Here is an 11,199-nt window from a genome sequence, read left to right as displayed (position 1 = left end):
AATTGGATTGATTAATTTGAGGGGATTTATGATTATGAATCAAAAAAGAAAATGAGGGTGTAGAAATGACAAGGGTATAAAGAGTACAAGATCAGAATAAAGAGTATGATAGGGAAGAGGAGAATGAAAGAGTTAATAAAACGCTCATTATTTCTTGTGAGTTGTGGTACAAATGACATAATGTTTACATATGGAATTGTGGAATCTCCTCTGCAACCCTTTACTGCACCAACTTACCTACGTTTTCTGTTAGACAAGAGCAAATCCTTCATCCAGGTAATTCTCACTAATTAAAACCATATATACAATTACTTTAAATCATTCTATCATATGAGCGATTTCACACTAACATTACTGTAAGACTCTCTTTTTTTTTGGTACATGTAAAACTATCTCACATAAGAATTACTGTCAAGTTATTTGTATTGTAAATGTACTATCCAAGTCGATGAGACGGGTTGACGTAAACAAGTACACTCATGCATGTAGTCATTAACTCTAATACTCTATTACAAATATAGGTTATCCAGAAACACAATTAAAATTCAAGTTGAATTGATGAGTGTATCCGGCAACTAGGAAGAGATAAGGTTCATCTTGATAAGTTTATGAATGAGGATACGCAAACCCTTAGCTTAGTTTGGTGTACAAACAACTAATTTATCCTGAAATATATATTATCTAACAATTAGGGAATTGAATAATAATACAAAATATAATATAAATGATAGTAGTTTACAAAAAATGCTATACGCAATGTGTAATTGCAGTATCATTGATCTCTCTATCAACGAACAAGTCCTCTATATGAATATTCGGTTTTTTTAACGTGTACCCTAAATCTTTAGGACAACAACAACAACAACAACATCAGAGCCTTAATCCCAAAATGATTTGGGGTCGGCTGACATGAATCATCCTTTCGAACCGTCCATGGGTGAACGCACGCCTCAAAATGCGAATAAAAAGGGGAAGATAAAAAACAAAAGGGAGAACGAAAATGTAATGGAAAGTCAAGGTGAACTTAGGGGTTTTAAAATCGAATTCCGTCTTTTTTTATAAAAACTTAAAATTTAAATCGAGAGAAAAGATTAAAACGATTTTTAAAAACCGAAATAGGGTTAAGGATCCGGATAAGAAAGTGGTTGTTGAAAAAGTGTGTAATAAAGGAGAGAAAAATAAATTAATTAATTTCTTTAAATTAAATAAATAAATAAAAACACTAAATCTGTCAAAAAACATCAAATACTAAAAATCCACATGTATCTTTTCCCTCCATTGTGCCCTCTCCGTCACCATACTCTCCTCAAGCCCCAGAACTCTCATATCGTGCTCTATCACTCTCAACCATGTCTGTCTCGGTCTTCCTCTGCCTCTAGGGACCTTTTCTGTTCTCCAAGTCTCCAGCCTCCTAACAAAAGTGCGTCCATAGGTCTCCTTCTCACATGGCCAAACCATCTTAGTCGGTTTTCCATCATCTTGTCCTCTATTGGCGCCACTCTAACCTTTTCCCTAATCACCTCATTCCTTAACCGATCTTTCCTTGTATGTCCGCACATCCACCTCAACATGCGCATCTCCGCCACACTCATCTTTTGAATGTGACAATGTTTCACGCCCAACACTCGGAGCCGTAAAGTAGGGCAGACCTAATTGCCGTGCGATAAAATTTTCCCTTTAATCTTTGGGGCATATCTTTATCGCATAGAAACCCTGAAGCACTCTTCCATTTCAACCATCCCGCTTTAATTCTGTGAGCCACATCTCCGTCTAACTCCCCATCTTTTTGAATAATAGATCCTGGATATCTGAAGAAATCCGAACCCTCAACAACATTCCCATCGAAAATAATACTCCCCGCCTCTGTCGATCTCAACCCCGCCACCTTAGTGAACTGACACCTCAAATACTCGGTCTTACTCCCCGCTCACTGAACCCACGAGTCTCTAAAGTCCGCCTCCACAATTCCAACTTTCTCTCCACCCCTTCTTTTGTCTCATCAATCAACACAATATCATCAAGAAACATCATGCACCAAGGGATGTCATCCTGAATATCCCTTGTCAACTCATCCATAACTATAGCAAAGAGAAAAGGACTAAGTGCGGAACCTTGATGCACCCCGATGGTAATAGGAAATTCTTCCGTTCTCCCAACATTAGTGCGAACACTTGCACTAGCCCCCTCATACATGTCCTTTATGAGGTCAATATATTTTCGCGACACACCCTTTCTCGCCAAAGCCCACCAAAGTACTTCTCTTGGTACCCTATCATATGCCTTTTCCAAGTCAATAAAAACCATATGCAAATCCTTCTTCTTGTCCCGATGGTATTCCATCAACTGTCTCATGATAAAAATCGCATCCATAGTCGATCTCCCGGGCATAAATCCAAATTGGTTTTCCGAGATGTCTACATATCTCCTAAGCCTTTGCTCGATTACCCGCTCCCATAACTTCATTGTATGACTCATAAGTTTAATTCCCCGATAATTGGAACATTCTTGGACATCAACTTTGTTCTTGTACAAAGGGACAAGAGTGCTTTTCCTCCAAGCCGATGGCATCTTGTTGCTCCTCCAAATCTTGTTGAAGAGCATGGTTACCCATTCAATCCCTTTCTCCCTGAAGCACCTCCAAACTTCTATGGGTATACCATCCGGTCCCTCCGCTTTCTTTGACCCCATCTTCCTTAACGCCTTTCTAACTTCACTCTTTTGTATTCTACGCACAAATTCCAGGTTAACCATGCTTGGTGTTACCTCTACATCCCCAAAACCTTGTTCCCGATGTCCATTGAATAAATTATCAAAGTAAGAACTCCATCTAGCCTTTATCTCGTTATCCCGAACTTAACCTTGTCGTCCATATCTTTCACACACCTAACTCTCCCAATATCTCTCGTCTTTCGGTCTCTTATGCGAGCCAGTTTATAGATATCCTTCTCTCCTTCTCTCGTGTCCAACCCGGCATACACTTCTTGGTTAACTTTTGCCCTCGCATCCCGTACGGCCTTTTTAGCGGCTCGTCTAGCCTCCTTGTACTTTTCAAAGTTCTCATCACTCATGCATTTCCCCAAAACCTTATAGCATTCACGTTTAGTCTTTATCGCTTGTCTCACCACATCGTTCCACCAAGATGTGTCCTTACTTGATGGTCTATTCCCTTTAGATTCCCCTAATACCTCCCTCGCCAACTCCTTTACAACATGCTCCAATTTATCCCACGTTGCATCAATATCTTTCTCCTCACAATCCGACCAAATATCGCTACTTCCAACCTTATCCAAAACGCTTGTTGGTTTCCCCCTTGTAGCTTCCACCACTTGATCCGTGCCTCACCGATTATCTTTCTCTTCCTCAAGTCTCTCTTACCCCGAAAATCAAGAACCACTAGTCTATGTTGTGTTGCGGCACTTTCCCCGGGTATGACCTTGCAATCGGTGTACTCTTTCCTCCACACATTCCTTACCAAAAGGAAGTCAATTTGACTAGCATTACCTCCACTTCTATAAGTCACCAAATGAGAATGTCTTTTCTCGAACCAAGTGTTCATTATACCCAAGTCATATGCCAAAGCAAAATCCAATATGTCACTTCATGCTTCATTTCTCTCCCCGAACCCAAAACCCCCATGAATGTTCTCAAAGCCAACTCGACTAGTACCCACATGCCCATTGAGGTCACCACCAATGATCAATTTCTCTCCAATAGGGACACGTTCTACAACCTCTTCCAAATCTTCCCAGAAGGCTCGTCGAAAAGAAGCATCCAAACCTACTTGGGGTGCGTAAGCACTTATAACCGTCACCACCTCATCCCCGACTACAAGCTTAATACTCATAATCCTATCACTCTTTCTCGATACTTCTACCACATCATCAATGTAATCTTTATCAATGACAATACCCACTCCATTACGACTTTTGTCTTTACCTGTGTACCAAAGCTTATAACCCCAAGGCGCTATCACCCTTGCTTTATCTCCGACCCACTTTGTCTCTTGTAGACACATTATATGCACTCTCCTCCTTTTCATAACCTCCCCTACCTCAGCTAATCTCCCTGTCAAAGAGCCAACATTCCAAGTACCAAACCGTAACCTACTACCCTTCCTAAAGTCATGTCCTGATTTCTTTACCCGCTCTTGACCATGCTTCCTAGATCCAAACCTATTTGACACCACACCCATACTTCGAGGTGGCGCGCCGCTTTTGGGCGACGACCTAACAACCCTTGCATATTTTTCAATACACCCGGGTCTAGAAGATGTAGCGCACCCTTGCCTATTTGACACCACCCCCAGATGTAAAGATGGCGCGTCGCTTCCGGCGACGACCTAGCAACCCTCACATACTTATCACTACACCCGGTCTAAGAAGTGCGGCGCGTAAACTTCGAGGAGACGCCCAACGATGTTCAAATTCCGATTCATGTCCATAAAATGTGACTAAGTTTTTATCTGGGTCGCCGCTGAGACCTACCGCAACCCTCCTCCTTTATCCGGGCTTGGGACCGGCAGCGAATGCCCGAAAACACTCACAGGCGGAGTTATCTTTAGGACACATACTAAAAAACAAATTAATAGATAACTATTTAGAAAGTTATTTCATTAATTATGGTAAATATTGGTTTGTATATATCAGATGATAAATAATTTTTGTTATTAGCTTCTTATCACGGAGTTCGGATTTCCTGTCGCATGTCCCACTATCTCTCTATTTGACACATAAACATTAAACATTAAAAAATAAATATTTAGATATCATAAGAGGACGAGGTGTTAGAAGATAAGGCAATGAGACATGAAAGTGGGATAGATGATCCAGACTCCTTATCGCGTGCCCTTAGGACATGAGTTAAGATTATCTGTCTCACTTTTATGTCTCATTGCCTTTATTTCGCAATACATACATTATCATGCACATAATAAAATAGATAATAATTTATATTAAACTAATAATGTATCACCAGGTGAATATAGTGGAATATAAGATGGAACACAAAATGAGGTAGAAGAATTAATCCGCTCTCTTAGGACACACGTTAAAATAATTGATGAACTGTACATGAGATAAAGTTATCAATAGGTCTTGGTATAGACGGGTGAGGCGAACAGACGGGTAAAGACCTCTAATAAAATGGGTAGGGGGGACAAGGTGGAAAGACCCCCATGTCTTCCCACTTTATGGCAAATGGATATTTTGTGAGGAAAATGGTATCCGTCTATACGTATAGACGGATAGTGTCCGTCTATAATGAGAATTTGTGTAAAGTTATTATGATTAGTCTCGGTCAATTGTTGTCTTTTGGTTTTGGTATAAAGACCAAGGAAATAGGAGAAGGTCAATTATAAGATGACAAGTGGACTAAATCGAGTGTAAAGTATCAAATTCTTTCATTAAACGTCAATCCTAAAAATAGAAAGGATAACAAATGATCAAGACACCCAAAAATAAAATACGACAACAAAACGGGGACGGAAAAAGACATTGGTATATGACTTGGTAAATTTGAACTAGGGAAAATTAAGTAGCTAGCTTGTACTCGTATCAACAAAAGAAAACTTGAACCTCACCAAAAAAAAAAAAAAAAAACAAAAGAAAACTTGAAACAAAAGACGATTTGAAATCTTACAGAGATTTTGAATTAATTACGGAGTAGATGCATGTCACAAGTTTGATTTAATTGATATTTACTTTATTTGGAATTTAATGTACAAACAATAGTACAAAAAACGATAACGTTAGACTTTTTTTATTAATTAATGTACGAACAATATTACAAAAGGGGTGGGCATGCAAACACGAGACTACTTGGCAGTTGGCACCAATAACTTTGGAGTATCTAAGTTAAACTTATTACAATTGGTCTCCCTTGTGACGGGTTACCATTTGTAGCGGATATTTTGTGAGATAAAATGGTAACAAAATGGGTTAGTGAAGAAAGGGGACCACATAAATAGTGTTGCAGAGAGAGAAAAAGTGGGTACTTTGTGAGGTAAAATGGTATCCGTCACTCAAAAGTGACGGATATGTGCCGTCACAAACAAGAATTTGTGAACTTATTAATATTACCCTCTCTCTCCCAATGAATAATCACAAAATCTAATTGAAGACGGCACGTATCCGTCACTTTAGAGTGACGGATACCATTTCCTCTCACAAATGACCCAAATAGAGGAGAGAGGGAAGCACATGGGGGTGCCCCACCTTGTTCCCCTATCCATTTTGTGAGTGGTATTATCCGCCACTTGCTCCGACCCATCTTCAGTAAGACTAACTAATGAATAATTTGTAGTATTTACTTTATTTTTGAAGGGAAATAGCAAATGTAAACTATGTTGACTAGAACCGGGGGAGTAATAGATAATAATACTAAGGGTGAATTGATAAAAATACCCATTTATGTACCAAAACTTCAAAATTACACCCTTTTATGTTTTTTTTACAAAGTTACACCCATAAACTTCCATTTCCTTAAAATTTGATACCCGTCTAATTATCCGGTCAAACAAATTATAAACTGACCGTTTTGCCCCTGAATTATATACAACTTATCATTTACCTCTTTCATTTTTACAGAGATCCCCAAACTAAAATTAGGTTAAATCCTAAATTTTCCCCAAAATTAATTCAATGTCTTTCCTCTCAAATCAGCTAAAATCATATTAAATCTACCAAAAATCAACAACAAGGAGCTCTGATTGTGCATAATCTCTATTTTTAACGGAAGAAATTAAGGTATTTTTCTCTATCCCCTTAATTGTATCATGCTCCTAAAATTCAAAAGCGTGTGCCATGGCTTGCATAATCTCTATTTATGCACAATCAGAGCTCGTTGTGTATCACGCTATCCACCAGTCAAACTCAGTATCCAACATCGTGATTGCAAAAGAACTGAACCGACAAATTTGATTGTATATGGCTGCCTTGTTCAATCTGTTGCCATACCATTTCTATAGTCTGTGAATAACCGATGGCACGCTATCCCCAAAATTTTCACTCAAAATGAATGAAGAACAATGAGAGAGAAGAATAAAAGTGTGAAAATAGAAACAAATGAATGAATATATATTAGGGAATAGGTTAGTGATTTAAATGAAGGGTATAACAGGAAACTTATTCTAAAATTTAAAGGAATCTTATATTATCTTACCGGAAAATTCTTTTTTTGGTACCGGAGTTAGAATTGGTATCAAATTTTAAGGAAATGAAAGTTTATGGGTGTAATTTTGTAAAAAAAACATAAAGGGGTGTAATTTTAAAGTTTTAGTACATAAAGGGGTGTTTTTATCAATTCACCCTAATACTAATAATATTCTCTAATAAATTCTATTTAACATTCATTAAAACGAAGACATCTCCCGCAAATTATTTCGGTATGGCTGGAAAGGTGATCCTGGACTTAGCTAATTATTTTGATTATATTCAGTTTAATTTTGTGCGTAGAGAAGGTAATTCGGTGGCTCATGGATTGCCCCATCTAATGCCTATAGCATACTCGACGAGGTATTGTATTGGGTTGATTCCGGAGACCATTTCACCACTTGTATGTTTGGATGCTTCGCTTTAGGCTGAGTAATGGAAGTTTCTGTTTTGCCCTAAAAAAAAAAGTTAAAAACATATACCGTCTGACATCTCTCAATTTTTCTCAGTATTGGTCGAATTTACTTTAATAACTTCTTCTAAATTGTATACTTAACTGACAATCTAAGAACTTTTGCACAACAAAAATTGCACTTTTAACACTTTTCATTTATTTAATTTATTTTTGAATTATTCACTTACACAAACTATATCATGCGGCTATCATATGATGCGACAACAAAAAAAAAATTAACCATTTTACGCTAAAAGGTTATTTTTTTTTTATTACTAAAAGTATCCACATCATAAAACGGTCACATTAAATATATATAAACTGGTCACTTTTCTTATAATATGATCTTAAACAATAACTAAGTCAAGTCATTATTCTTAGTGGTTGCATGATTGGAACTTATAACTAAATCAAGTCATTATTCTTAGTGGTTTCATTTATTTATTTTCGAATTATTCACTTACACAAACTATATCATGTGGCTATTATATGATGCGACCGCAAAAAAAATGACCATTTTGTACTAAAAGGTGATTTTTTTTATTACTAAAAGTATTCACATCATAAAACGATTACTTTTAAATATAAACTGGTCACTTTTCTCCGTCACACTATACTAAGTCAAGTCATTATTCTTAGTGGTTGCATGATTTGGAACTTATTATTGATAGGGACTAAAAGATCGAGGAGCAGAAATGATAGCAATAGTGGGACTACCACCAATTGGATGTTTACCAGCAGTGATGACAATCCATATAACAACACAACACAACGTCGATGTGTTGAGTCTTTATCATCATTAGCCATTGATTTCAACCATTTGTTGATTAATGAATTGAATATCATGCAAGCTTCCCAACCTATTTCTATGCTTGTTTATGCTGACATTTATGCACCTCTCCTTGACCAAATCATCCATCCAACGAAATATGGTTAGTGTGTTATACTTTATTTATTACGAGTATTTGTTTATTATTGTGAAATAATCGACCTTTTTTTATGAGTCTGTATCACATAATAAAACTACTAGTTTAGATACCGCCAATGAATGCGCGGTATTTATAGAGTTTTTATTTTTAGAAAAAAAAAAATTAACTATAAAACTAATCCAAAAAATTGAGTAATGTCATGAAATGTGTATATTTTTAAACAAAATTAATGAAATTGTTTATAAATTTTTTATTAGCATATATTTTAGGTACGATTTAGCATAGAAAGAACGAATTTTTTATCACAAAAATCTTAGAGACAAATTCTAAATAAGGAATTATATCAAAATAGGAAAGTAAATAAGAGATTTTATCAAAATAGGAAATGTGATTTAGGCGGGAAAACTTGAAGCTTTTCCTATTCTTTTAGTATATAGGGGATGATATGTAAAATTGTTGAGTAGGAATAAGGTTAAGTTATAAATGTGATAGCAGTTATTAATTAACGGGTGAATGGGTCAGACTAACAAAATGTAAAATATATGTAGAATGAACTGTTTTTCATGAGAATTTATGTCGATAACATCAACTCATTAAGGTAGCTAAGGGAGAATTAGGATGGTCGACCTCGATGATGGTAACTGTTACGAATTCTTGAAATCGAGTAAGTCTATTGTAAAATCGTCTACAAAATATCTTAATGTCCTTCTTAGCCAAACAAGCTAAGGCAAGCATGGTAATAATAAAAGTTATCTTAGTGAAGGTAATTAGGTAAAGTAACAGATGATTTTACAATTATCAATTTTGTAAAACGATTTTATATAAGAATTCTTGAAATCACAAGCTCTCTCGCTACGTACTACCACCCTTGCTACGAAGATACTCCGTAATATTATAATTCATGTGAGAAATAAAACTAGTAAAACTATTTTAATGATGTGCATTTTCATTCTTATGCAGGTTTTGATGAGGTAAATAAGGGATGTTGTGGGACCGGCTTACTGGAAGCTTCATTCATTTGTAATTCCTTGATGAATATGTGTAATGATCGTTCTAAGTACATATTTTGGGATGCAATACATCCAACCGAACGATCATACAGCTTGATATTTGAAGCTCTTCGTCCTCTTATTGATTCTATACTTGGAAAATTGTAAAATATGACTATTTATATCTCTCTTATCTATACCAAGTTACCAACGTAACACTATCCACTATTCTTTTTACATACTCCTTGGGATGGGATGGATGCGATGGAGTGAATGTATGAATTGTGAGGTACAAGAAATTTAGTCTCGATGGGATGCGATGGAGTGAATGTATGAATTTGATCAAACATATTCCTTCTTCATATTCTTAGGTGTCGTTTGGTTGTATTAAGAGAACTAAATTCTCATAAATTCAAAAAACATACATGAATTAGACAATTTATGTGAATTGATCATTAACTCTTTAGTTAACACACAAGAATCAAATTTATGCAGGAGATTTCAATTATTTAGAGGTATTAGGTAATTAACTCCTCTATATTTTGGAGGAATTTACAATGTTTGGGAAAAACCAAATCATGTGATTTTGATCAACCAAACACTCCCCATTTTTCCAATTTATGTGAATTTGCAATTCACTTATTTTTAAAGGGCAACCAAACAACACCTTAAGTTTCTTCAAGTATATAATTCCTCTATCTCAATCAATAGTTATTTACAGAGTACATTTGAAATTTACTTCGCGAAAAGCTTATTTTAATAGATATTGAAAAGATTAGTGATTAATGGATTATGGGTGTCTCGAAATATGATCATGACTTGTATAGATACGCAGACGTAGTATCTAATAATCCGTAAGATGTATATAAGTTGTATTAGACGTCATTTACATCCCAACGAAATGACGTTCTACAGATTGTTTTAGTCGACTAATTGCAAATTAATGGTGATCAAATGTGGACTTAGACCAAACATTTATCGAATCAATGTGAAGTTTTTTTTTACCCATGGATAAACGAGCTATCAGGTTTGATAAAAGCTAACAACGTAAAATCTTGTGAAATTTTCAAAACCGTTGTTTGTATTCCTTCGTTTAGCGCGGTAAAAGTTTTTTTTTCCAAATCAAAAAACTTGTAAAGATAGTGCATTTGAAAAAAAATTAATCGCTTTCAGAATTTATACCCTCAAGTTTTAATCCGTCAAAATTTATTCCTATAAATAAACTTTGACCAATCATTATTTTCGAATTAATCAGAAAAAACGTTTTTTTTCCCAAACCGAAGATTTTGGAAAAACGTGAAATAGTACGGAGTAGCAAAGAGTTTATGGACATGGAGGGTTCGTTATATTGGCATGGAACGTTTTCGGGAAAATTTACTCTCAAGTCAGCTCTAGGTTTTTTTCGAAGGAATGACACATCAACCGAACCCGAGCCTTTTATGTTATGTGGAGGATGATTTGGCGTCTTCCTGTTCAGCAGAGAATCCGCATGATCATTTGGTTAGCTGCCCACGGTAGAATTATGGTGAATGTTAACAGGATGATAAGAAATTTGGGGGACGATCCTCGTTGCCCGCGGTGTGAAGGAGAGGAAGAGACGACTATGGAGTATCTCCTTCGCTCGTGTCCCGTTTCGAAACAACTTTGGAATCTTGTTGGTATTGATTCCTCCAATACTT

The 11,199-nt window shown here is 36.1% G+C and overlaps 1 long non-coding RNA gene across 1 annotated transcript; it reads left to right on the top strand.

The window, feature by feature from the left end:
* Window positions 1-91: 91 nt before the first annotated feature.
* LOC141591342 (uncharacterized) lies at window positions 92-9,741 on the top strand. Its single transcript, XR_012520814.1, has 3 exons — window positions 92-276; window positions 8,274-8,534; window positions 9,492-9,741. It is a non-coding gene; the product is annotated as an uncharacterized LOC141591342 (long non-coding RNA).
* Window positions 9,742-11,199: the final 1,458 nt, after the last annotated feature.

The sequence above is a fragment of the Silene latifolia genome, chromosome 7 (assembly GCF_048544455.1).
Source record: "Silene latifolia isolate original U9 population chromosome 7, ASM4854445v1, whole genome shotgun sequence".
Taxonomy (NCBI): domain Eukaryota; kingdom Viridiplantae; phylum Streptophyta; class Magnoliopsida; order Caryophyllales; family Caryophyllaceae; genus Silene; species Silene latifolia.
This window is presented reverse-complemented; position numbering and strand designations above follow the sequence as displayed.